At 40.8% G+C, this 27,780-nt stretch overlaps 1 long non-coding RNA gene across 1 annotated transcript in view; it reads left to right on the top strand.

The window, feature by feature from the left end:
• LOC102553498 (uncharacterized) overlaps positions 1-22,915 on the top strand; it is an 83,409-nt gene extending 60,494 nt beyond the window's left edge. Inside the window, exons 5-6 of the long non-coding RNA XR_010054068.1 lie at positions 68-21,480; positions 22,222-22,915. This is a non-coding gene — a long non-coding RNA (uncharacterized LOC102553498). The remainder of the gene's footprint in view (positions 1-67; positions 21,481-22,221) is intronic.
• The last annotated feature ends 4,865 nt before the right edge of the window (positions 22,916-27,780 follow it).

Raw genomic sequence — 27,780 nt, 5'->3', positions numbered from 1 at the left:
AATTTGACCTAATTTCCAGGGTCAGAATAACGCTCTCATTGAACACTGGTTGAATTTCGTTATCCAGGTAGCTGAGAATAAATGAAGACTCCAAACAAAGGAATCAACATCCACGAGTCCCTGAAGCTCACTGATGCAGAGGATAGCAAGGCAGAAGGCAGGTGCTACCCTGGAGCACTCGGGAAGGACAGACTGCTGGAGAGCAAGCCTGCGGCCAGTTGCTCACTTCTTTCCTTCAGTTGAGTAATGCCTGTAAGCCAGCTCCTGCCCGGTACACTGGGGTTTATACCTAGAATTTCATTCTTGTAGATGGTACAAATGACAAACAAAAAATTTTAAAAAGGTGTGGTTAACCAGAGAGGTGCTGAGAATCTCAGGGTAGTGAGACGTGTCTGTTCTTACACGAGTGTTAGCACTTGAGCAGATGCAGGAGAATCACAGAAAATATCATGTCAAGCAAAGAGCACAGAAACAGCTTCTAAAGAGAACAAGCTCACCATGTTGGAACACCTTCCTGTTGGAGCCATATAACAGCTGACACATATAAAAGTCACCTTCCCAGTGACCACGTCCTGAACTTCCCAAGCTGTCAGAACCTCGGAGTTGATGTTTTAACACTGAGTACTAAAAACAAATTCTTATCCCTCCATTCCTCTACTAGAACTTCTCTGCTTTTCCTCTCCCTTCTTCTCCCTCTCCTTTTTCCATCTTGGCTCCTGACTCTTTCTTGATAGGTGCTCATGTATGTATGTATTTACAGGCAGATCTTGAATGTGAACACATGAACACATGCATATGTGTGCATGCATGAGTGTATGGGTGTACGCAATTCTCTTTTAAGCTCTCATTGTGTTGTATAGTCCATGATTATTCTTTTTCAACATGAGGCTAGAGCCTTAACTTTATACTTTACCTTTGTAAATCATCTATCAATACATTGAATGCTTCACACATGTGCCTTCATGTTCATAACACAGATTGTGTCGTAGGGCTGCCAATCCTGAACTTCTGGCCCAGTGCACGTGTGCTAGCCAAAGCACTGGATTGTATGCCATACTTACGCAGCATCCTTCAAAAGATCTCGTAAATGAGGAAAAAGCACATTAATCTATGGAGATATTTCTAAGGTCCCACCTTACAGTCCATTTTGACTCCAGAAGGCCTGCCTTTAGAAATGTGTGGCCCATCACTCCATCTGGGTGTTTAATCTGTATCCAGTTATGTCTTCTCTTCTGCTTATTTGCAGCACCACTCTCTGCAGTCAGAGCCTCACGGCCTCCTTGGACTCCAGCTCTCTGGTCTGTTTCATGTTTATACCAGTCAGTTAAGCCCTCATGCTCATCATGACATGATTTTTTTTCATGTTCTCGTGGATATTTCTTACTATGCAGGCCCTTGTTTCCTCTCACACGGATTTCTCTAACCAGTCTCCTGTGTCCTATTTCAGAATAGCTGCATGCTAATGAGCCACTCTTCCCATCACTACCTTCAACATCTTTCTCTCTGAGAATAAGCCCAAGCCTCTCTCATTTTCTTGGTCTCCAGAATAAATGGTACATCCCTAACCTGGCAGAGGCTACCCCAGCTTTTCTAAAGCCATCTTCTTGGGTGGTTTTCCTCTTACTATATCTGTGAACTGACCTGCAAACTTAACTGCCTGCCTCCTACTGAAATCCCCTCCAGCCTCAAAGACCTCAAAGACCATGAAGCCTTGGCCTACCATCTGTGGAGGTCTGCTGTGCTCAATCAAGTTCTCTAGTTACCCCTCCTCTTGTCTTATAGTCATTTAGGAAGACTGTCCCTTCTTTGTAGCTTGTGAGCTTCTTCAGAATAGCAACTTGTTTTTTCAACTACATTTCCTCTAATATCCAAGATTAGATTCAATAAAATAGAGGCTATGTATATAATTAGAGAAACTTGAATGACAATCTAGTCAAAGTAAAAGGCTTTTATGTTTTGTTTGCCCAGAAACCACTTTTCATTTAAACAGCTTTCAATAACTGCTTTTAAAGTGCTGCTCAGTCAAGGACAGGGATGGGTGCTTGCAATCCCAGCACACACAAAGGAAGGCAAGAACATGAGTGTTTACCACATTAGTATGCTGGTTTCTGGAAACAAGAACTGCAATTGAACTCAGTGCTAGAGAGTTTGCCTATCAGGAATCAGGCCCTGAATTCAATCCTTAGTGTCACAAGAAAGAGAATAAAAATCATGTTGCTTTCATGGGCATAGGTTCCTGAAAGTTTATATTGTGTGTGTACAATTTGTCTGCATGCACGCAAATGTTTATATTTGCATATGTTTTGTGATTTTGCTGTGATAGATATAATGTTAACAAAGGGCAAAGAGACCTTAAAAATTCACATAACGCATTGGGATAATCAATGAATTCTCATTAGGTATTATCATTAATCCAAATAGACTATCTACTATAGATTAATAAATCGAAATTAAATAAATAGAAGTCAAACTATGGCCGCCATCTTGGCTTCCTCATGCTGCTACTAGTTACTCTTATTAGACTACACATATCTGAAATCAAACAACTTACAAATAGTATTACCAACAACTTACAAATAACGCTTATTTTTGCTAACAGGTCAAGTGGTTTCAGTCTCTGACTGGTTAGTTCAATTGCTTCTGGGTCTATGGCAGGGTAGGAATGTGTTGACACACTGTTTACCACATTGCCAGAGCAAAACAGAAGAGCAAGGCCTAGCATTTGTACTGCTCTTTCCAAGGCATGCCCATATCCTGAAATGTTTTTCACGATGTTCTGCCTTTCAAAGATTCTACCATCTCTTATAATGCCATAGGCTGGAAATCAGACTCCTAGAACATAGGCCTTTGAGTGTCAGGTATCAAACCAGGGCACCTTTTTTCCTTTGTTGCTGGGAATGAGCCCATGACCTGGCTTATAACAATCTAGTGTTCTACCCATGAGTTCCCTGACCAGCCTCAAACCACGCATTCAACCTCCGGCCCCCAAAGACTTATGTTCATTCGTGAAATGCAAAAATCCATGTGGTCCCTTTCACAGGCCCTCAATGTTTTAATCCTTTCATCTTTGTTCAAAAGTTCAACTTCAATATCTCCCCCAAGATCTAAAGCTAACTCATCTGCAAGTTCTTATACAATCAAAAGTTACACTAAACCCAAAGTTTCCATGAGCAGCCTGGAACATTCTGGACACAAAGGCTGTGTTCTTCTAAGGCCTGGGCAGCTTCACTTCTGCAGCAGTCCTGACTTCAGTCTCCATGCCTGCTGTTGGCCAGTATACATGCTGTCTACAGCTTACCTCAGGAAGAATTTTGAACTGCTGGTATTCCTAGCTTCATGGGGTCTTCATTGCAGCTTTGACTTTATTCTCATAGGTCCATACACCATGCTGGCAGGAGCTATTTGCAGAAACTCCAATGCTGCACAACTCAGTGCCTGGCCTTCTAGTTCCTTCTCTGAAATGTTGATAGAGCCTCCTTTTATCTTTTCCTTATTTTCTTCTGTCTACCTTGCAGAACTAGAATGACCTGGAGGGTATCGAAGTCTGCTATTTGCTGGCTTGCACTTGGGTGCACTGAAACTCCTCCTGAGGCAGCCTTTGAGGGTCTCACTGGCTGAACAGAGGGCAATGAGTCTCTGGCTGATCCTGGGTAAGTAGGTCACCTCTGGCTCTGCTCTGAAAAGAGCAAGAAGACATGGAAGATTGCTGTGGAATAGTATCTTATGGACATGCTGGGCCTTGAAAGCTCGAGTTCCCTGCATAAGTCCAGCACAAGATGAAGCCAGTCAGATTCCAACATGGATGAAGAGGGACTCAGGAGGAACTGCTGACTAGATGAGGATATACTGGCAGTTGATGGCTGCTGAGAGAGGAGTTTCTTGTTAAAGGTGTGTCCCCTGGTAAATTAGCCATGTGCTACTGGATAGCTCTACTCCTATTAGAGCAGCAGTATTTTGACTCACCGGGTTCCAAAGTAAAAGGAGAAGAGTACATGAAGTGGGGCAGGATATGAGAGCAGGCATGGGAGTAGCACTGTTTTTGTTACAGTACATGTTCTACGATTTTCTTGTTTATCTATGATATGATTTGTAGTGCTCATGCTGAGAACAATTTCACAATTGTTCGTGTATCATTCATTTTCTTCATTCTTTCTCTTAATATGTATTTTTAGGAATAATTAGGCAAGGAGATAAAAAATTATCTCCAGGGTTGCTTTAAGTCTAAGTTCTTTCAGCTTGCTAGAAAGACAGGTTTGTATTTATCAGAGTGTTAAATTCTCTGTGGATGAAGAGATGCTCAAAAGGAATTCAATTTATAAGAGGTCAGAGAGAGCCTTCCAGAAATGCTGAAAGATGTATAGGAATGGAACCATTTTCAGTTTACTGCAATTAGTAGTGTAACAATATTCACAGAGATGGAGACAGCAGCAAGCTGAATGGTGCAAAGAAGGGCAGGAGGTTATGGTTGCCAGGCATGGAGAGCTGGTTTGGGGGAAGCTTGACATTTCTACCTTCCGTCTTTGGATTTTCTTTGGGATAAGAAAATATTGGAATATTAAGCCAGGGGCTGCCTTCTACCCACTTTTAGATACCACATTGTATGCTACTTAGGCAACAAGGTTGAACAGACAAGGTATCAGGTAATGGGCCCAGTTCTCAGCAACATGCAAATAAAAAACCTTATTGCTAGTCTGTCAGAAGCTTTAGAGTGACCTCCCTCCTTATAATATAAAAGGTTATTTCCAGTGAGACCAAAATTTTAAGGTAGAAGAGAGTAAGTAACTTAAAATGACATTGCTGACATTTAATTATACTTTAAAGTCTGAGAAGATTCCAAAAGTTGTCCCAGCTGAGCAATGAAGAGCTCATCCTAGATGTGTAAATGATTGTCTGGGTCCTGGATAAGACCAAAGGAGGAAATACCACAGCCAACTGGGGTTTCACTAACATTCCACAGACCTCTCTCTGACCATCCCTTTGGTCTAGTCTCAGTTCGTTTTCCTGTAATTTTAGTTCATTTCCTCATTTCCACCCTTGGGGAGGGTAAGGAGCAGATGACTGTAAACCACCAGATAAAAACCCTTTATAAACTGAAGACACATGAACTAATCTCTCAGCCTGTACCTTCCTGGGGAAGGCAGCTACAGGCCTTGGATTCCTGAGGCAGAACAATAGGAACCCTTCAGGTTCTATTCATAGACCTGCCCTTCTCAACCCCCTACTTTGTTTTCCCCTAGTGACTGGCCTATTTTGTCTCACAAGACTACCCACAAACAGGATGGATGAACATCTTCAACTAATGCATCCTGCAGAAACACTTTGTTTTGCATTGCTGAATCTGTGAATAGCATTGAGTGATGGGTTATATTGTTTTGTAAAGCAACATGTTACTATTTGAGACCAAGACAATTCTATATACATTTTGTGTGGATCTAATAAGCCATATCTTCCATATTACTCCAATACTTCCAACCTCCCAGAATTCTTGCAGCCATAGACATCAGAAAATCCATTGGCATTGATCTGTTGGAACACAGTATTTTATTGGGCCTTTCATTCACATGAGTGTCACTTCCAGGTGGATGAGATATACAGCTTCCTTTTCCAGAAATTGGCAGAGACTGTGGTATAGACTTTGTATTTGTAGATAAGTCTTGAGTACACTGGCCAGAATTTGTCCTATGGAGTTAGACACTATAGTCTCAATCTGGTAACAAGATAGTACTAGCTGAAGGACAGTAGGAGTTTAAACTACAGAACAGTTATCGGGAGCCATTTCTAGTCATGTGTGATGGAGACAAACATGAAATATAGGAAAGTAGAGAATAAAGTCTGTAGAATACATGCCCAACATTTTGACTTTGCCACACAGCAAAACAATTCATGCTTGAGAAATAAGTAATTAATCTTACTCTCCTTTACTCCCAAATCTTACAATATGTTAAGTAACTTTCCAATTTTCTGTTGAGCTGTACTCTTTTAACTACATGCTACCTGTGGGCTGCAGGCTGGCATATTATTAGTAAATCAATAACAACAACAAAAACAGCAACAACAAACTCAGAAGAATTTTGTTGTGAGCAGCCTGGAGTATTCTAATATAGTAAAGTATAATGCAAAAGAAAAAGACATGAGGAAGCTATCATTGTAAGGCCATTTGGATTTGGGGAATCCTAGAGAAGTAGGGAATTATGTCACTATGCCACAGTGATACAGAGTTAACATGACCTGGCTTCTGAGGTAAAGTTTGATATGCAACATTTTGTGCTACTCAAGGTGGACTTTCTTGCACAGTCTGTGAGAATAGCACCCCTTAAGCACAACTTGCAGTTTTAGAGTTGAATCTGGATCTACATTAGATCTGGGATTCCAGACTGTATAGATTTAAGTCACATCTTTCATCAACCCAGACACCCAACTGAGACCTCAGAGTCCATGGGTAAATTAAGTGACTATTACAGAGGTTCTCCATTTCCATCTCTCTTTGTGAGGAGACTTTGGAGCCTCCCAAGGGAGGCTTCAGTTTTGGGCTCTTGCTCTCTGAGCCTGGAGCCTTGAGCACTTTTGTTGATTCCTTCCTCTCCTGTGTTCTTGTTTAGTTTCCAGGCAACTGGTTACTTATTATAGAGCAAGTGCTCCTGTCATTTCTTTCATCCCTTGATTTTGGGTTTTGTTTTCTATGGTGGGGACACCAGCAGGCTGTGATGCACTAATGTGTGGTGACAGGACCCGGCCATCTGACAACTGGGGCCCCAGTTCAGAACGGAGACCTTAGCACAGATTTTGAACCAAATTGATCCCATGTCTCTGATCCAGCTGACATGACTGTGCTCATGTGAAAGGAAACACATTCTCACCCCCACTATCCTCATGCCTTGTGTGTTTTTGATATCCTCAAATCCTTCAGTGCTCACTCCACACTGTCCTTCATCCACACCATTTGTAATCAAGCTTACACTGTATCATAGCAAGATCATCTGAGGTTAATGAGCTCAGTAGCCCATCTATTCTTCCAATCCTGATAGATTTTGCTGAATGTTTTTTAAATATAAACATGAAGACAATCACTTTATTATCATAAAAATTTAAAGTGTACATATACTAGAAATGTTGGGGCATGGCAATATCCAGAAAAACTTACCTTAAATCCTACATTCATCTTTATATGCTACAGGGTTTCATGTGTACTAGACCGGCCTCCAATGCTAACTTCCTATCTATGCAAAGCTCCTGACTCTACTCCAGAATGCCAGGGTGAGAGTCACATCCCACCATGACTATGTATTAGTGAGATTGAACTCAGGCCTCCTGCCTGCTAGGCAAGCCCTCTTCCAACTGAGCTCCTTGCTTACTTCACTTATTTTATCAATAAAAATTATAGTGTCTTTTAAAGACATTTCAATGATATTCATTTTATATATTTGAAACAAAGTGTACTACTAGTGGAATCATATTTTAATATAACAGAATTATCCATTTATGCTCCCGTGTATGCACCATCACTGTCAAGATAACAATTGGGTCCCCAGAGCTGCCTAATACCCATCTTTAGGCCCTGCTTGTGGTTGGCAATTATTTACTTCCTGTCGCTACACATATTATGTGTTCTTATGTACTTCTTCCACTAAATGTTATGGGAAGGACTTTGGTTCAATCATCAGGACATGGGCTATGAGAAAAATGTCCTGGGGTCTCAATATCTGGCTTTAGTTGTTGATTCTTTGATATATCCTTTCAGCCCTTAAGCTGAGATTCAGAAGTGGCTCTGTAGGGCAGCTATGTGCATATAGCACTGAGTCCTATATACTTTTTGTTAGAGAAAGTTCTTTCTAAGACCCCAGTGACTATCATTTCTTAAGAAAGTAGTTGGTTCATTCTCCTCAAGGATTCTCCAAGTGAACATGGCTCACTGCATCAACTAAGCAGGGAACATGTGAGCTTACAGAGACTGAAGCAGCAAGCATAGGGCCTGCATGTGTCTGCATCATGTTCTCTGTGTATATGTTATGACTGTTAGCTTGGTACTTTTGTGGGACAGCTAGCAGTGGGAGTGTGTGTATCTCTGATTCTTGCATGATCTTGTGACTATTAATTTGTCTTGCCCAGCTTCATTATGAGGGTTTATTCCTAGTATTTTTTCATCTTGTTATGCCACGTTCAGTTGATTTCACTGGGGAGCCTGCTCTATTCTGAAGAGAAATAGAGGGGAGAGTGTGTGGGTCAGGGGTAAAGGGATGTAGGATGTGCTGAGAGGAGTACAAGGAGGAGAAACTGGTCAGGATGTATTGTGTAAGGGAAGAATTATTTTCAGTTGAAGAAGGAGAAAGGAGGAGGAGGGGAAGGAGGAGGAGGGGCAGGAGGAGGAAGGGGAGGAGGAGGAGGAGAATTCTTCAAGTCCAGCTGCTTTCTATAGAGAATTCATTTGACCCTTCATTGAATTTTCTAGATACGTCAGCAAACACATAGTTTATCCCTTCAAATCATAACATTTTTGCAAAGAATCAGGATTCTTGATACAAATTATTATAAAATTAGAGAAAAAATTATTCCTAGGGAAAGACTGTGTAGCTAGAAAGGTTAAATCAGACACTGTCAGACCTACAAGCTTCTTCCAATAGCCATCTTACATGGAGAATGAGCTTTTGACATGTGTGTCTCCAGAGATTGGTGGTAAAAAAGAAAGAGGTCCATAAATCATGGAAAGAACTGCTCCTGCGAACAGCTTCTGGGGAAAACTCTCTCCAGAAAGTGCATTAGCCTCTGCTTCCTGCAGGGCTCACATGCTGTTGACTCTAGACCTTCAATGTTGATACCTGTGTGCTCCTTCACAGATTAATACAGGTGAGGTCCTGATCATTGATCTCTGTCCTTCCTGACGACTTACATTTTAGCTCAATCCTTTGTTGTCTAGTAAACACACACTGGATTTGGAGGATGAAACAGAGTTCAGCTGTCTTTAGGACATTTGAGCGCTTCAGAAAAGAAATGGAGAAAAGTTTAGGCCATGGATACATGGATACCATTGAAGCCACAGATAGCCTCATGATAGACCTTTGAAAGCAAGTCTTGCAGATGCAACTATGTTATTATCGTTTCTGGTGCCCAAACTCTTATCTGTTATTTCTTAAAACAATTTCATTTCTACTTCAAGCCAGTATTTCTAGGCTTCTTTAGGATGACTTAAAACAGATCAGTGATTTGTTTGTTTCTCAAAACTTCAACTCTGCCACATTCAAAATCCCCTTTTGCTCTCAGTACCTCTATAATAAGAAATTAGAGCAGTATTGAAAGGAAACCACCAGTTGCTCATATATAATATTTTGAAATCTTTGTACCTCTCACTTAGAACAAAACTGTTAGGCTTAAAATGATGACAGTTAAATTTTAGGGATTGTTTTCTTCTACATTCATCATGGAACACAGTCAGCTTCATCTCTCTCAATTAAAGGAAGACGTACATAGCACTGAGACAAAAATAGGTTCCCATTCTTGGCATCGTAGTTGTGGAAGCCTGACTGAGGCTTAGAAAGGCAACTCAGGAATGAGGAGACCTACAGGAGCTAGCCATGGCCTTGTGCAGGCTGCTCCTATGTCTCCTGCTCTTAGGGAAGAGACTTAGGACTCAGAAGGCTTTCCCAGAGCCTCATAGGAAGACTTGGTGTTCTCCACCTCCTCTATGAGCTGGAGCCACTGGCCTAGCTTGAACTGAAGGCAAGTTCCCCAGACTTCCTCCTTAACTTGCCTACCAACCCCCTGTACCCACTCATTAGTCAGGCCCAATTCTCTCCTTACCTCTACTTCCAGGGAAGCTCCTTGTTTCACCTTATTCTATATTGAAATCCTATATACAAAGGATTTTCTTTTATGTTTTCTTAAGTAATATTTCAATATTTTAGTTTTGTGACCTCTCATCTGACATTTAAGTATGTAGGCATATCTCTTACATTTGTTTGATTACTGCACCTCTGACCAAGAATGATAATGGAGTCCAGTGATGGTTTAAATAGATGGTGATTGTCTTGAAGGGAAAGACCATGTCTGAATAATCTTTGTACCCTACCCTATGTTCTTAAAACATAGCAGGGGCCCACAGCATAGTCAGTGAGTACATGACAAACTTATCCTCTTTGCTAATGAAGAATGCCATAGTCCTTATCTGCTTGTAGCTCAAATGAAAGCTGACCTCAGTCAATCTGTAGTGATGAACTATATGTAAAATATTGCATCTTGGACCCACTACTCACTATGTGTCTTAGAAAAGTCTTGCATCTTGAACCTACTGCTATGTATCTACTGCAAAGCTGCAGGGGACTGAAGACTCAGAAACTTATTAGTGTCAGCCTTCTAATCAGAATTTGGATTGTGATTTGAAAGAATGCCAAGTTCTATTTGAGTATTTCTATTTTGCTCACATTCCCTGAGTTATCTAGTAGCTTAATGTTGAATTATACAAGACTTGATTTATAAGCATATCTCTAATGCTATATGTTATAGTTTATTGAAAAACAAACTAACAACCAAGACTTGAGTTCTTTGGTCAACCAGAACAGACTCTTTTCTGAGGATTATGTTGCTTGCTGGAGGGTTCTTCTGTTGACTCACCACAGCATTTCTCAGGATAGCCAATTCTGAGAGTGCTGTAGACAAGACTGCAAATGGTTCCCCTTAGAACAAGAGAAAGGATTAGCACCTTCAGTCCTGCAGAATCTGTTCTGGCTGGGAGGGGGTCTGCCAGGATGGAGTACTCCTGCTTTCACCATTTGTGTTTCACATTTAAAAACTGGGCTACTGAATCATGTTTTACTCCCCAAATATCCAAAACCGTGATCGATTCAGTGGCAACTGAGAAGAAACATCCCCATTAACTGATAAACTTTTGTTAAACAGAGCAAAATGCTATCCATATTTCAAAGGTTAATAAATATCAATGGGTCTTTACTAGGGAGATGGTGGTGATAATAATGTTACATACTGTTATGGTCTGAGAATTTAGAAATAATCCACTGTGAAAACCAAGTTTGAGCCAATAAAGTTTCTTTATTCAAAAAACTGATATATTAGGGAAACAGGTGGGTTCAGGATCAAAACATTGTCATGGGGTGGGGGAAGACAGAGCAACCATTTAAAACAAAGCAGAGCAAAGCAGAGCAGAGCAGAGCAGAGCAGAGCAGAGCAGAGCAGAGCAAAGCTCACAAATTAGTTGGGATGTGAGCAACCAGTTGGGTAGATTCATATGTTGTAAATTTCCAACCATTTCCACACCTGGCACCTGAAGTGGCTAATTATCTATTGAGTACCTCAGACAACTTTTATGATATCTTGGCCTGGATTGAGGCCAAGCAGAGCCTCTTTATCAGCTGCTAGGTTTCAGTTCTGGCTGGGTCCTAAGCAACAAAACATACAGTAAGGTATTCTCTTGAGGTACCTGGGACCAGAAGCTGTTCTAGAAAATCAGTTATTTCTTAGAATGCAGTCTAGTACAAGGTGGAAACTATATACAGGATGTGATCCCTGAGACTAAAGTGGTCTCTAAGAATATTAGTGATTTTTCTCCTAGTATTGAATAGAAGCTAGTGCTCCCTGAGAGTCCCAACTTGGTGTTGGGACTCTGCTTGCTTATTTAATGATTTCAAAACTATGTCAAGAATTCAAGTGAGAAAAACTGTTCTTTGTATATATGTCACTCAAGTTTTCCCCAATAGTCAGTCTTAAAAATGTACTTCCATTATTTGCAGAATCTGGCTTTACTTAACTTACCTAGTCTCACCATACCATTTGCTGAGGATTTTCAAGTTCTTCCAGGCTATTACAAACTACACTGTTGATTTTCATAGTGTGGAGCCTGGGTTTAGTCCATGCTTATTTCTTTCCAGGTTTGAACAATATTCTTGTGCTGGATTCTTCTAACTAGTGACATATGGTTAAGAATATGGCTTATGTAAAATTAAGTAATAGACATAGTATGTGTGGAAAACTTTGCTCCACAGTGGCACATATTTGCACTGATGGAAAATTCTCAGAAGGTGACACTCATTCTGAATTCCTAGAGTCACACATGAAGAGGCTCTCCACAAGAAACTTAGAGCACAGGAAACAGTCAAGGCATGATTCAGAGTAGTCATGGTTGAGTGGTCCAGGTATCAGAAGTATCAGAAGACAGGTCATACTGTGAAAATTATAATTTTTAAAATATTCAAGAAGATTTATTGTAAACATGTTAATGGCACCATAATATTAATATATACAATAGAAAAACTAACATTTATTAAAGACTTCTTTGTGCTAGGTAAGATCCTAGAAGAGACACATTGAAATCTCCTCAATCAATACCATGTTTACTTATAGGCCACACAATGCTCTGTGCACAGGTGTAGGAGCAGTAAATAATACCCAGATTCTCTTCTTGTGGAACTTACATTCTGATATGACAAATGCAAGTTCATTATTCCCCCTTTTCAAAGTGAAAGGAAACAGTTTAAAATTGCCCCCTAGACAAAAGTTGAAGCCAAAAGCAGGCCCTGGAACTGCCTATTCCAGGAACTAGCTGATCACAGAAAGAGTAATTGCACCAGCTGGTTCAGCCACTTTGTTCCAGGAACTAGCTAACCATAACAGCAGCTGACCATAATAGCAGGAACTGGTTAACCATAAAGTTAGATTAAAATTTTAAAGAACAATCATGAGAAACAGGAGGTTCTTCCTTGTGATTCGATATGGTTTTTCCTTTAAATACCCCTTCTTCCAACCATTTAAAGTCAAACTCCTCTGCTTCTGTGTGGGATATGAGTCTCTACCCCAATGCACTGGTTTCTGTAGTCCCTGTCAATAAACCTCCTGTGATTGCATCAAGATTGGTCTCTTGTGAATTCTTGGGGGGGGGTCTCGTCATCCCGAGACCTGAGTGAGGGTCTTCCCGCTCCTGGGGTCTTTCAAAAGCATTTACTACCTCTCTAAGACATCTGGATCTATAAATTGAAAAACAGGTAAAACATCAATAGTAAATATTTTCAACAACAGATGTAAGAAATGTTGCTAGGAGTCTTCATACAATGTGGAAGGAGCTCTTCATAACCAAGAAACTTTCCTTCAACTCCTCTTTTTGATAGCTCCTTCAGCCAAGAAGTCATTGCACTTTATTATTATTATTATTATTATTATTATTATTATTATTATTATTATCTCCATGCAATAAGCATAATAATGACTTTATAAGTACATGCTGATGACTAAATCAGAATATATGTGTACATCTCTTTATAGAGTGGATAAGGTGGCATGAATCCATGGATGCTGTAACAAAGTAGGACGTTTGATTGGTGCCTCCATGGATAGCAAGCTACAACTGACAGAGAACAAAAGATGACTTGTTTATCAAGGAACAGTCTTGATGGGAGACATGACTTTGGAAGAGCACAGACTCTGGAGTACAGTGAGCTGCACAATTTGGATGTAATAGTGAGTTCATGCAGATAAGCAAGACAAAAGTCAACTGGAATGATAAGTAGCCCTTGGATTAATCACAAAAGAATTTATGGAAGTCAAAACAGATCTCCCACATAGACAGTGAAAGACAGTATAATTAGGTTAATTAGCCAAGATTGTATCACTAACAGAAAAAGCAGAATTCTGACATCCATCTGGCTCTCTCTCTCCTCGATGGCCTTCCAGTTGTTAAGACAGTGTCTTATCATCCCCATCAATTTATAGCTGAACGACCATAGCCTGATAGACATTCCTCATAATATATAGCATCTTTTCCACCCTATCCTCTAGTTTAAGTGTTACATTCAAGGCAAGAAAAAGTAATTCTAAAAGCAATTGGGGGAATGAAAAACAAGGGGCCATTTCTCAAAAATGAGATGGTGCTTTGCAAGAATGAACTAACTTTATGATGCCATCTGGAAAATGTTTTATATTCCCAATACAGTGCACTGAGCATAAATTAAATTTGACTCACCAGCTCTGAGATGCTTTTCTGTACCTTTCCATATGGATGTGGGTCTACAGTAGTAGGTTATTAGTCCTTGGTCAGGGCATCTGGTGTGACTTCTCAAAATAAAAAAAAAAAGATTGTTGGGTGACTTCCAACAGTGCACATTAAGTTAACTTTCAAAACTTTTCAGGGTTGAGCTGATTGAGCTTGTTAGGAAAGAAACTACATTTAGCTCTAAGACAGAGACTCTCCTTACCTTCCTGTGCTCTCTCTCTCTCACTCCTTTTAGCTCTTCTTTCTCACGTTTATCAAGTACACACAAGGCAATGTAAAAATCTCAGACTTCAGAATCTCAAATGGTTTGAGCCTGCTACTGTCCATCACACTCCTGCTGCTTTTTGTTTGTTTTTCAATACAGATTTCACAGTGTGGCCCAGGCTGTCTTGGAACTTGTTTTGTAGACTAGGCTGGCCTTGAACTCAGAGACCCTCCTGGCTCTGCCTCTGAAGCGCTGGGATCATAGGTGTCACACCTAGTGACGTCTTGCTGCTTTAAATGACAGATGTTGAGCAGTTCCTTCCATACTAACGGCAGTCTTCAATCTTTTGACAAAATTATTTACAATTGGATTTTGGAATTACAAACTGAAAAAAAAATCTTCCTCAAATTTTGTAATGGACCCAATGTTAAGACAAGTAGAAAAGGTTTTGACTCCTAAATAAAAGAAACTTCCATTAATTTGGCTAGGAATTCAGGCAAAACTAACTTTGCTTTATAAAAAGGTTCCAAGGAAACTTCTAAAGAGGAACATTTAATTTTCGGCAAAGGGTAAATTGCTATCAAACAATTAAAAGCACCAGTTTATGGGAAAACAACTGATATGTTAAATACCAACCATTCTTCTCTGTTTATTGAAGGACCTTCTCAATAACTTTTCATGACATTTAATTAGCTTAACTTGAATTGCTTAATCTAATTGAAATGACTGGAATTGTGTTTCTTTTAAAAATTATTAATTGAAACACCCTCCCCCATTTAGTCTAGAAACAGTGGTAATTTATAAAAATCTATTCTTTGACATCAATTCTAATGGTGAGAGCACAAGTAAAGCAGGAGAATTGATTTGGTGGCTTGTTAGTTATTTGAACAATTTCTCCCTATTCTAATGTCATTTAACATAGTTAATTTATGTTATGTGTGAGTGTATGCATGTGCATGTGTGTGTGTGTGTGTGTGTGTGTGTGTGTGTGTGTGTGTGTGTGTGTGTGTGTCCCTACATGAATTTATGTACATCCTATGTGTGCAGGAAAACATAGAAACCAGAAGAGGTCCCAGAGTAAGAATTAAAGGCAATTGTGATCTACCTGATATGACTATTGGGAACTGAAGCTGGGGCCACTAAATGGATGGGCAATTAAGTTCTTTTAACTGCTGAGCAATCTCTTCAGACCTTTATCTGCATATTTATTTGACATGGGAAACCTCCTCACCATCTGGCCTGAAAGAGTATAGCCATTGCACTGACAAGACATTAAAGATCGAGTTTGGCTGATAGGCTGCATTTTAAATCAAAAATATGATGAGGGAGAGCAAAGCTTGAAATAAACATCTGAAATTAAACAATTGAAAGTGAAATGAAGATAGATATTTATCTAGCAGACTAGACTCCTTGCATGTTTAGTGTGCACCAGATGCTGTTCTGTATGTGTGAGTGTGAGTGTGAGTGTGAGTGTGTGTGTGTGTATGTGTGTGTGTGTATGTGTGTGTGTGGTCCATTCTGTGCACACACATTCCATTATTACAATTGTTATTCCTGATGTAGACATTTTTATAACTCCAATCGACAAATGAAGAATGGAGTCACAGATGGGTTGATTGTCACTGCAGGGCCAGGAGCTGCTGCCAGACTTGATTTTATAAGTGCGTATAGAAGCAGAGTGGTTGGAGTGCGGGAAACTCAGCCTTGGAGTGTCACTCAGGGTAAGGGCATGGATTTCTCATATACTTCTCAGCATTCTCAGTCTCCTATAGGCTTCAGGAGGGTGGAGGGTCCCAGGCATCTCTGCTAGTCCCCTTTCCTCATCTGCAGTTTCTCAGGTGACCTCCTCCATCTTTACTCTTTTACTCAGCATCTCTGACTTCCAGCTCCCAATCTCCAATGACACTCTCCAGGACTTCCTTCAGATGCCTTGTTGTCCTCTTGTGGTTTTATGCCACAACTGTCAGACAACTTAAAATTATATAACCTCAAATGGCATAGCATACTTGATTTGTCTCCTTCAAATTGATTTTCTTTTCTAGTTTCATGAAGTGATATAGCCCCCATCCTTCACAAGAAACCCAAGATTCATCCTATTTTACACAAACCTTTTCCACTTTAGCTTTGGGTCAGTCAGTTCTACGTTTCTATAACAAAATTCCTGAGAAAATCAGAGCAGAAAAACTGACTATGGCTCCTGGTTTCAGAGGTCTCTTCTGTGCTTGCCTGGCTAGTGGGTTCTGGCCAGTGGTGAAGTGGCATGAGGAAAGATCATGGTGGTGGAAAGCTACATCATGGCATCCAGGAAGCAGAGAGAGGGTCAGGAAGGGTCTTGGGATTAGTTACATCCTGCAAAGGGACATATCCAGTAACTTACTTCCTTCATCCAGGCCCCACCACCTTAATAGCCTATTTAGTATAAAGGCATCAATTGATTATGTTCTAATTACTGCTCAATAGGGAATCAATCCTTCAACACAAGAGCCTTTGCCAGATATTCTTAATACTCAAAGCATAAAAGGGTTGGACTTTTCCCATCCACACTCACCCAGACTATGCCAAACCACTCTCTGTTTTGTTTGATGACATTAGGAATCTCTCACCAACTATTTTCCTTTCTGGCCTGCCACATAAACCTACTGTCTGGCCAGAAACAGGGTCTTAATTTTATAATATATCCCAGATCAATTTACTCTACTTAAAACCTCAAGTATCTTCCCACTGTGTCTAAATTAGACTCAAGTGCTCATTCATAAAACCATGCATTATCTGGGTTCTACCCATATCACTAACTTCATCACAACCATTAGTTTTCTTCCATATACTTTTCCATCCATTGAGTGTCTAACTTAGGTCTGATATTTTCAAGCCTACTTCTGTTTTGGAGTTTTGCCTAGCTTTTCCTCCTTGTAGACTCACTATATAGTGGGGCTCTTGTGTTAATTTCTACTGTAAATGCCATCATTTCAAACACAAACATAAAACAAACAAAAATACAAAACTTTTCTGATGTGACACAGTTCCATCAAGGCATCCCTTTTATTCTTTACACTGAGTTATTTATAACCTGTTTTAATTTTATTCTCCCTCCATGCTAAGGGTTGTATAGCTGTTCTTCTTCAAAGCTAGTTCGTTATTGTTGGCTTTTCACTGCCAACTAGAATGGAGTGGTAGGGAAGGTTTTCCCTTTCACAGGTGGATACACCTTTTGTAGGCCCTGTTCCTGGACACTTCCATTGGCAGTCTCCACCCCTAGATGGAGAAGCAGCGCCTGATCCCACAAGGGCCAAGCCAGAGGTCAGACCCCAACCCTGAGGAGCTCCAATGACTAGGCCTTGTCCCTGAGGAGCTCCAGTGGTCACACTCTGAGACTTCTCTTACAGTTGTAATTGTTGTCCCCAGCCCCAGCCCTTGAGGGAGGAGAGTGGCTAGGCCTCACCACTTCCAAAAAAGAAAAAAAAATCCCATCAATCCCTGAGCTTGTCCCAAGATCAGCTTTAAAATCCCAGGGTATCCTAGAAAGTACCCCCTGTGGCCCCCCTGCAAAGAATTTGTATATGAACCTCGTCTTCTGCTCAGTTCTCTGCTGCTTCTAGACTTAGTAGAGGCAGATGCCCTCCTGTGTTTTTCCCCCAATGCAAATATTACCAGCTCTAAATTGAAAGGTATCCTGGTAGTTGGGAACCAAGGAAACCACAAAATCACACTGCATAACACATCCTCAGAGTTATTAGGAGGGACCTTTAGGAAGTAGATATGGTGAGAGGTTTTAAGCTATTCTGGGTGTTAGATATAATAATGGACTCCTGGACAAATCACATCACACCAGCACAGGTCCCACGTGAGAGGCTTTATTATCAGAGATACCTGTGGGTGATGAAAGGGAAGAAGTGAAGAATCAAGAGCTTCGATGGGCCGGGGTATGTGTCTTTTTATCCAGGATGTGACACAGGTAACACATGCGCAGAGGTGTGTGCGACGGCTGCCATGGCAATGGACACAGGAGCAGCACTGTCTCCTAGAGATGATGTCTTTGCTGGGTTTAGGAGCTGGCTGTAAACAGCTTCTGGCTGTCCATGGATGGTCTTGATGCTAACACTGTTCCTTATTTTCTTATAAAGAATCGAAAAATGGGAGGAAGGCCAATGGGGGGTGGGGGGCGGTCGGATCTTTTAGCCTGCTTTCTGCTGTTTAGAGATTTCATCAATTTTGGGGTGTAGCTGACTTTCAGCACCAGGGTCCACTTGATAGTCAAGTGGGCCAGACTTCTCTGTGAACAGTGGCTGGTAATCCTCTAAAAGGAACTGATTAATTGGTTAGCAATTTTTTGAATTTATCATCGGAAGAATGTGGAGATGAGGTTAATGAGACAGGGGGCAAATAGTAAAGCCAGGGAAATGAGAAGAGGCATTAAGAAGGGCAGTATCCATTTCCATATAGAGTTTTCAAAAAGCCAGATATTAGAGGCCTTACATTGTTTCCTACATCTCTCAATATGATTGTAGCTGCTGGATTATTTTTTCTCACTATCCCAGATTCATTGACATAGAAACAACATTCTTCTTGGAGAGACAGACAAAGAACATCTTTAATTGTAAGGACATCTAGTCCCTATCAGTTCTAAAGTACCACTGCTGCCAAAGAATCCATCTACTTTTGGATGGTGAGATAATTTGGGTTCCTTCTTGAAGACCATTGTCAAATTGAGAAGAGAACTTATTGTATAGTCAGTCCTGCTATTCCAGTGCCAGCACCTACAGTTATTCCTGAATTGACCAGGAATGGCAAGACCTGAACTGCCCTCTTGTTATGTTTACAAGGCATTGTGTTTACAACTGGGATTGGTAGAGGTCTTTTGTGTGTGTGTGTGTGTGTGTGTGTGTGTGTGTGTGTGTGTGTGTGTGTTGCTCCTAATTCAGGGAAAAAGAACACCAAGATGAAAACTCCTGACCAACTGACTGCCAGGTAGATGATGATATATCTGAGTGCCATAGATAATTGATGTGTTCTGGACTGCAGGAGACTGTGGTATCAAGGGTTCTGGTTCTACTGCAATCTAGGGAGCTTAGCATTCCTACAGATTGTGTCCCATGTGATTTAAAACAGTCTGCCACACCAAAAGGAGAGATAGAGAAAATGTTTGGGGTCATGGCAACATCAGAGTTGGGGCAGCTGATAAAAGCTGAGGTGAGGTTGCTCCGCAGGATCACTGGAGAAGTAAGTACTTTTTAGTTAGTTAGTTTAGTTAGTTAGTTTAGTTAGTTAGCTTAGTTAGTTAGTTACTTTAGTTAGTTAGCTTAGTTAGTTAGTTCCAGGGTGTATACATAGTCAGTAATCTTTAAAATGACCAGGTCAAGTGATGTTAAGCAGTTGGCAGGCTGAGGTCAGGGTCTGAGGCAGAAGGCAAAATGACAGGTTAGTACCGTTTATGAGGGGGGGGATGTCAAGGAAGTAAGAACCTCAGAAGAATGCTTGATTACTTCTATTTTTTCTATATGTAGAGGTTGGACAATTGAAACACATTTTCTCTGGATGTGAGTAGTACTCAGTGGGACCCAGATTGGTTTTTATGATAGAGCTTACCAACAACACTTGTTTCCCACATGGGATTCCATGGGGCTTGGATATAGACGAAGAGGGTTTTGTGTTGTTGATAGAAGAAGTGATTGGTTGGTTTGTAGTCCTGTTATATGTATCTGGCAAGACCAATATGGACAGTCTCCATATTCATCTGGTCAAAGAGGAAGCAAACAAAGGAGTTTTACCCAATCGAGGTGAGGTTCCTGTGATAGTTTGACAAGTAGTTTTTAGGGAGTGGTTAGTTCTTCTGCCTTTTCTGAAGACTAGGAGTGATAGGTAATATGAAAATTCCAGGGGATTTCTAGAGCTTTAGACAAAGTTTGAGAAATTTGGGAAGTGAATTCAGGGCCCTTGTCTGACTAGAGGGAGGCTGGAACACCAAATCAGGAAAGTATCTCAGAGATCAGCAGAGACTTTCTGAGCTCTCTTGTTGGTGGTGGGGAATGCCTTCGCCCACACTGAGAAGGTGTCCACCAAGACCAGGAGGTTCTTGATACAGCTGACAGTGGACATAGCCACCTGGTTCTAGGAGGGGAACTTCTAGTCTGATGGATAGAAAAAGGGGTGCTACGATACCTGGAGTTAGAGTCTGACATCTGACAGATTTTGCAAGAGGCAGATATAGATTTTAAGAAACATAAGTCCTTAGGAGTAGGCTGTAGGTGGGTTTTTATAAAATAAGACAAGTAGCTATTAGGATGGTGAAGAAAGGACAGAGTGTCTGGGGGTGAGAGAGGAGGGGTTGTGGGTTGTAGTGGAAGAATGTCCTGGGGAGAGTGAGATGAGTCTAGGATCCTAAAGGCCACAGCTCAAGCTGCCTCATCTGCTCAGGTTTTTCCCTTGGAGACAATACAGTCAGCTGTCTGGTGGGATCTACAGTGGACAATTCCAATACCTGGGATACCTCTCAGTCTAATGGTCTAATTCACAGGCTAAACTGGGCCCCTATACCCATCAACCAATAACTCTACATAGCGACTTAAAGATGTGTTTACAACTCACCAGTGATCAAGTGATCCATAGGCCCTTCCCCTTCATTTTCTCGCTGCTTACTCTCTGCTCTTCTGCTTGCTCTCTGCTCTCATTCCCAGCCCCATGATTCTGCCACTGCAGCACACTGACACCCTGCCCTGCTTGCTTGTCTCCAGTTTATACGGAGCTGCCTCCACTCCATAGCCCCGCACTCTTGGGCTATGTCGGGTTCTTTGCTCTGCTGCTTGTCAAAGTCACTTAGCAATTAAGACAAGGTTTGTATTCTATCTTGCCTTGGTAAATAATGATTTGTAAACAGTAAAAGGTTAAAGATCACTGCCTTAAATATACATTTAGCTTTGTTTTTGCTACTGCCATTAAACTACTTTGAGCTCTCTGTATTTGCTAGATACACTCTCAAACAAGTAATTAAACAAATGCAGGTTGTTTAACTCAGATATACTTAATAGAATAGCTCTCAATCCTGTCCAAAAAATCTGCTAAATGTAATGTTAAATGTTTGAGCTTGTGACAGAGACATGCAAAGCCTAATAGAGACCCTCCAACATCTCTGAGAAGACATGGGCACAGCGACAAGATTCTACCTGGATTGTCGTTAGATGACCACTGAGAAACACTGCTGAATGATTGCTTTGCCCACTGCCAGGGCTTGGCCTACACTGTGGACAAACAGAGGATACCCAGAGAGTTAATGTTTCATATTGTCCAAGTCAAGGTGGGTCATTTCTCATTTTGCATGTATATACTCCATAGGAAAACACTTTCCATCTTCTGGGTTTGACAGCCAGACTGATTCTGCTCAACTTGCCATGGAGACCACAAGGACCTGGAAACTGTTTAGGTAGAGGACTATAGACCAACTTTGGTCATTTTAATTAATACATGATTCCTGTTCTGTGGGTCAGCACCACACTCAACTCACATCATGGGGCTTAGCCTGGATAAGCCAGAGGAGACATTTGAAACCTATTACCAGGGTTTTCATAGAAGTTTGTGGCAAGGATGGAAACCAAGCTCAAGTAGTAAGGCTTCATCTAAAGGAAAGGGTTGGAGAACAGAGTCTCAAAAGCCATGAGGGCCTAGGGGAGCTGTGGGATTTATAGGTGGCTCAGAAGTCAATGTAGGAGAAAATGGTAGGAAAGGCCACCATAGCTCCGTTATTCCTAAGGAAAATGCAGAATTGCAGCTCTGATGGGGTCAGGTGAAGTGGGCCATACTACATGCAGGCCTAAGATAAAGTTCTTTGGTGGCCCAATGGCTGACTTTACTAACACCATCCCAATCATGAGTGGGATAATGCAATAAATGATCACACTCACTTAGGTAGAATTGTGTTGCAGCTCTGAAGGCTTCCATTCCCAGGCCAGTGACTGCAGAAAGAGCCCCTGGAATTCTCTCAGCACTGAATCAAGAAGACATGTAGACTAGTCTTACTCATTGCTACTTTATCTTCCAGATTCTGAAGCCAATTGAAGCAGCCTGGAGATGTGAGCCCACCTCAGCAACAGACAACTCACAGTAAAGTGGGCTTTGATCCTAACCCAATGCTGTGTTCGTTTCACTAGGCTATGAGCTCAGCATATTCACAAAACAGTATTTGTGGCACTAGGTGTGTCACATGTTGACATGTGATCACGTTCGGAGGTGGCCAGAATCCTGCAGTGCATAACCATAGGCCCATGGCTGTGGATGAAACACTTGAACCTGAAGTGTCCCAAAGGGATGCTTAGGGGAATGGATTAGCCTTGTTATGTATGCCTCTGATTAATGCTGAGCAATGTACCAAGAGCAGGTTTGACATAATTTGAACTTGGATTATCCTTCAGTGTCACAATAACAACAACACATCAACAGCAGACTTATAGAACCCTGGCTTTACAGTGTCATCTAGATTTAGAGTAGAGGATTGATTTACAGGGTAGAAGAGGATAATAGACAGCTAGAAAAATCACCAAGGCTAGAACATACGCCTGATCCTTTAATGCCCAGATGGCATGCGCATCAAGCTTCAGGCAATTTTGATCTTAACTGATAGTCAATATAAGCTGCCGGAAGCTGACCAAAGGTAACTAGTGTGCATTAATTTCTGGTTGAGATCTTTTATGGCAGCTCAACCCCACAAACAGATAATAATTTGAAGCTTAGTAAGTATGAGAAAATAATAATAATAGTAACGATGATGATGAGTAGAAACACAGAATACCCGAGTTGAAAAAGTACACCAAGCAACATAAAAACAAAAACTAAGAAAAAACCAGTTATAGCAGAATAGTTCAAAGGAAGAAAAAGAGCATGGCAGGAAGACAGTCTATTAGAAAACATATATCTGAGGGAAAGAGAAAGAGACGAAAGGGCAGTGAACGATTTTGGTATACCTGTAGGGAGCACATACTCAGGCTGAGTGTAGGAGGGTCTAAAGAATTGCATGCTTCTTTGGGCATAACATTCTTTTCAAGCCTCAAGAAGGACTGAAATATACAGGGACAGGAAGATAAAAGGTCATAAACCAGAGTTGACTCAGACAGAAGATTTCTTCAAAGAAACCATACAAACCATTCAGGGTGGGTGACTATGTTATGAGATTTTTCACAGCAATGAGCAGGGCAGGGGAAACTGCAACTCAGGATTCTGCCCACAGTAACACTTCCCTTTAGAAATGCAGAGAGAGAAATGCTGAGAGAATATGACATGTCACTCTCCCTTTGAGAAACGCCCAAGGGAATTCTTCCAATTGAAAGGATGTTACAGGAAGAAAGCATCCTAAATCATAAGACTGGAACTGGAACACCACATGTGAATTCCGAGTTTCAGTATTATAAACATTGAGTCTTACCTCATTAACATGGTCAGTTTTTCTTCTTAAGATTTAATCTAAAAATAAGTTTACTAATAATAAAAGAAAAATCCAGGGGTGTTTGAAGATTAATGTAGACATTTTAAGAGAATCCTAATTTTAACTCTTACACTTTAGAAGTGTTAGTATATTAACTGATTAAAGATATTCTTTGAATTAATAAATGTCTTAAACTGTAGATGTGGGTCTTTCTTAGCATGAGAGACAGCTTGCATCTTTTACACCATACATATTTAATAACAGGGTTGGGTGTGGCTCAGTTAACTGCTTCTTACTCTCCAGTTCACTGGCAGAAGCTGAAGAGTCATTTACAGCACAGCACCAAATTCAGCAGAGAACAGTCCAACCTGATGAGGGCTTTATCGATCACTTTCCACTGCACCATATTGCTGTCAGCCAGAAGACCCAAGAGCCCATCTTTTCGCCTGCTGCTTTGATCAATACAATAGATCTTTCCCTCAGAGGTGTAAATCCTATTATCCTGACTCCATGCATGTGGAGCTAAGTTAATAATGAGGACTAGTGGGCTTCAGAGCTTTTGTAAACTGCTACCATCACCATCCACACCACACTTTATTGATCTTGGTATCCACCACTGTGTCAGTTATGAAGATCCTAGAGGAAGCCAATGAAGTAACCTCCTCTGTCTTCTCTACCAATAACCACAATAGGCATCGGCCCACTAAGAAGCAGCATGGCTCTGCCCTGACAGACTCTGAATAGAACGATTAGAGCTGTGTGCACTTAGGTGGAACCAAGTGTGTTCCTCAAGGGTCAGGGCAAAAAGGAGTTTGACGGGAGATGAGCTCCACATACTGGTAAACAAAATGAAATTAGCAGTTAACCGAAAAAAGACACAATTGATTATTAACATACAAGAGCAAACAAATCTGACCACTGACCTATCTTTATTCACAGATGGCTTCATGTTCCTCCATCAGGGTTGCCTTGGAAAACATTTGAGTCCTGCTATTTTGATCTAGCACAGACTTGGTTTTAGTGCTTCCTCATGGATTTGGTGGGTGGTAGTTGGTGACTCTTTCTAGCTCCTGTCAGTGTCTAATCATCTAGGCTGTGGGTACCCTCTCTGCAAACTTGTATATCTCTTTCTTCACCCTTGGATTATTCAAGAGCTCAGTCAATGTCTGACATAGCAAACAGTCAAGAAAGAATCATGGAATAGGGACATGAGAGCTAGTTATCTGGGAAAGAAAAATCCTTGGAATTCCACGCTTACAGCTCTGCTACAGTTTTTGGAAAACTGTAAAATGCACAAGCTATTGTTGCTCAATGTAAATGAACTTTAATAAACAAGTCTTATCATCAGATAAATCATGAGTTCATGAATTCTTTGAGGTATATGCAGATACACACATATGTGAATGTATGTGTAGACATATAAGTGTGGCTGTGTTGTGACTATTTGCACGTATGCATGCCCAGTGTATATTTTCTCATATATCAATGAAGAGGTAGGACTGCATGGTCTTCTGTTGTTTTCTTCACCATTTCACATATCAAGGAATCATTAAGTGCAATGCTGCCCATACCAATGCTAAGGGATAACAAAATGGTCTTAATTTGATTCTCACTTCTTCAGGTCTTCAAACATTAGAACTGTCATCTGTATGTAGACAACCAAAACGGGAGCAACCTTTTGTTTTAAAAGAGAACACATCAGAAGGATTAAACCTCCTCTGAACAGGAGAGAAAAACATAGGAATATCTCGTGTGCAGTAAACGAAGGGTTTGAGCTGGATAAGCTGGAATTCTGGGCGGAGGAGGTACTGCACTGCGTACAAAGGATGTGTACCTAAGTGGGAGGGCTAGAGTGGCTCACCAGGTTAGACAGCAGTCCTCACCAAGCCCATTCCACATTGTTACTGTCACATAATTTAAACACTGTTCACCTTTAAAAAAGCCCCATTGACTATAAGCAGAGACTGTAACGTGAAGAAGCACCTGCCTCTTCCTTGGTAGAGGCTTTTTTCTCTTGTGAAATCTACAACTTCCAGCTGTGGATGCTAAGAAGGGACTCCAGAGCCCAAGTCTGCTTAAGTACCTGCTAAGGCAATGTGTGATTATGACATCATCTGCTTTAACCACATTTACTTCCTCAAACTCCCCAAATTCTGCCTTGCATAATAGCATTGCACTGTCATTCTCATAGCTTGAATCCCAGAAAGCGTATTTAAATTATTAGATGGTGAATGCCGATTTTAGCCTCATTATCTTAATCATTATAAATTAATGTGAAAACTAGGGACTTGGAAAGCTAGAGATAAATTTGGTTCCTATTCTTTTCCTCAAGTGACATCCACCGTCCAAGAGGCTTTTGTTTTATTTGAGATGTGTCTTTCCCTGACCTGTAACTCACCTAGAAGTCTGGCTGAGTGACCAGCAAGTCTCAGGGACTCCATTTTCTTTGAGAACCCAGTGTTCAGATCACAAATGTGTGCCACTATGCCCTTAAAAAAAGGGCATGGATTCTGGGGATCAAATCAGGCTTGTAAGGGACACTTCGTCCAGTAAGCTATCTCCCTATTTCCAAAATGAATACACACTGGAAATGTTTGGGGTTTGAGGCTCGTCATTTTTGGAGCAAATCTCTTCTTTTCCTCCCAAGATTTGAATAAAGATAATATATGTCAGGAAAGGTCTCCATGTTTAGTGTGCTCTGTAAGCATTCCTCAATTACAGCTCAAATTACCAAGCATTTATTTTTAATCAAGAATCATTTTTCTCATTTAAGGAATCATTTTTTCACAAGTAGAAAAATTACATATAGCATTAATAAGAAGTGCTCTTCTTCACAGCTCCTTCCTGCCTAAGGAACTGTACAATTTCTCAATCATGATGTTTTTATTGATTAACTCTCACTGGCAACAAGGGATAGAGTAAGGGAAAATATTTACACATATGTGCCTCTTGGGAATGAAGAGAGATATTTTGATACGCATGGTTAACTCATTTAATGAATGCTCCCACTCACTCAGAATGTCATCAGAGCTCACAGTGCTTGCTTTAAGCCCCTTCCTACACCCTGCCAATCTCCTCAGCAGCTCAGTCATGCACATTAACGAATCGTATTAACAATCACTCAACAGAACTAAAACAGTCGTCCCTGCTTCCCTGAAGACACAACCCCTGTAATTTCTCCTGTAAACTTTTTATTTCTTTGCATTTATTTGTTGTGAAATGTATATTAAATTTAATTTTTCTTTATGGGTACAGAATTATGTCACTATAAATTCCTTCATAATGTACCTTTCCCCACTGACAGGAATGCCATTTTTGCCTTACAATGAATTTGTCTTTCTATACAAAATAAATTTCACTGCGGAGTGTTTTGGAGGAAAGGCAAAAGAAAGATCCTACCTTCCTCGATGTGTGGAACTCTAGTGCCATTTTCATATAATAGAAATGCAAATACTGGCTCTTTCTTAGATGCTTTTTTTGTTCTTAATGACTTTCATGCATATTACAGTGAAATATTTCTTTTTATTTCCCCCTCTCTATAGTTAGTTTTATGTCAACCTGACACAAGCTAGTGATCAGAGAAGGAGCCTCAGCTGAGAAAATGCCTCGATAAGGTAGTGATCTAGGTAAGCTTACAGGGCAAGTGTTAGATTAGTGATTGATGGGAGAGGGAAGGGCCATTGTGGGTGGTGGCACCATTAGGCTGGTGAAAGCAGGCTGAGCAAGCCATGGGGAACAAGGAAATAAACAGTACAACTCCATGGCCTCTGCATCAGCTCCTGCCTCCAGGTTCCTGCCCTGCTTGAGTTCCTCCATGACTCTTCCTTTAATGATGAACCTTGATGTGGAAATGTAAGCTGAATCAACCCTTTCCTCCCCAAGTAGCTGTGTTCATGATGTTTTATTACAGCAATAGTAACCTTAATTAATACATGGGGTGGTAATAGATCCCATGAACACAGTAAATCTTATAAAGGAAAACATTAGACTGGGATTGGCTTGCAGTTGAGAGGTTTAGTCCATTATTGTTATGGCAGGAAGCATGGCAGCATGCAGGCAGACATGGTACTAGAGAGATATCTGAGAGTTCTACATTTGGATCCAACAGCAGCAGGAGAAGAGAGTGACACTGGGCCTGGCTTAGTCATCTGAGACCTCAAAAGCCCAGTCCTAGTGACATAT

This window comes from Rattus norvegicus, chromosome 8 (genome assembly GCF_036323735.1).
Source record: "Rattus norvegicus strain BN/NHsdMcwi chromosome 8, GRCr8, whole genome shotgun sequence".
NCBI lineage: Eukaryota > Metazoa > Chordata > Mammalia > Rodentia > Muridae > Rattus > Rattus norvegicus.
Note: the sequence above shows the minus strand (reverse complement) of the source record. Positions and strands in the feature narration are given on the sequence as shown.